The sequence below is a fragment of the Aphanomyces astaci genome (assembly GCF_000520075.1).
Source record: "Aphanomyces astaci strain APO3 unplaced genomic scaffold supercont1.309, whole genome shotgun sequence".
In the NCBI taxonomy this organism is placed as follows: Eukaryota; Oomycota; class Saprolegniomycetes; order Saprolegniales; family Verrucalvaceae; genus Aphanomyces; species Aphanomyces astaci.
In genome coordinates, this window is record NW_009798572.1 from 8,307 (window position 1) to 9,380 (window position 1,074).

Genomic DNA, 1,074 nt, shown 5'->3' on the forward strand with positions numbered 1-1,074 from the left:
TTTATGCAAGATGGAGCTTCAATTCATACTTCAAAATACACGAAATAATTTTTGTCGGATGAAAAGGTTACTCTATTTGACCACCCCTCACTATCTCCTGACTTGAATCCAATCGAGAACCTGTGGGGGCTCCTTGCGCACAATGTTTATCGAAATGGCCGTCAATTTCAATGTGTTGCGGACCTCAAGTCGGCCATCATCGAAGGCTGGTGTGGAATCAGCCAAGAACTCATAATGTCACTCATCCAGTCAATGCCACGACGTTGTGTGGCTGTGTTGGAAGCCAATGGTGGTAGAACAGGCTATTAAGTCAATGAAAATGATCAATTGTGCCGCTAATTTGCATTTTTTTACTCTGGGTCTATTCATGTGGCGCGGGCTTGTAGTCAGAATTATGAGGATCGGGTTTTCATCGAAGTTATAATGATGTGAAGCACTGGAGTCCAGCACAAGGCTTCTCTGTAGGGCTCAGAACCTCATTGGATTGTCATAGATCGCAGAGGTTCGTAGTTTACTTACCAAAACGTACGTGGGTCTATTCATGTGACGCGCAGTGTACCAATGCGTCACTTAACGGTACTTTTCCAGGGGCGGCAGCTTCAAGCGGTTGTATATAAGGAGCCATATTTTTAAATTTTCTCAGACAAAATATGTCGGAGTTGTCGGAGCGAGCCCAATATTGCAAGAAACCTGCACTATTGGCATAAAATATGGGTAAAGCTTGATTGGCTAAAAAGCTGAGCTACCAAAATAAAATTAATGTATTGGTCAAAATGGTGCATACAAACACGAAGTAGTGTCAGAGTAACCGTCATATTCATCCATATACGAAGTAGTATTTACTTCAAAGGAAGTCAACGTCAATAGAGAATTGAAGTAAACAGTCAGTAGAACATTGAAGTAAACAGTAAAAGGGGGTTGAACTCTACGTTTTCAATACTTAACTCAAGTATAAAAGTCGGCCCATCAATGGTCGCCTGTGTAAAGCGTCAACTTCAAACACTGGGGGACCCCCAAAAATAGCACAAGTCACAAGTTTGTGTTTGTCATGTGTTGTGGATGTGTCACTGTATG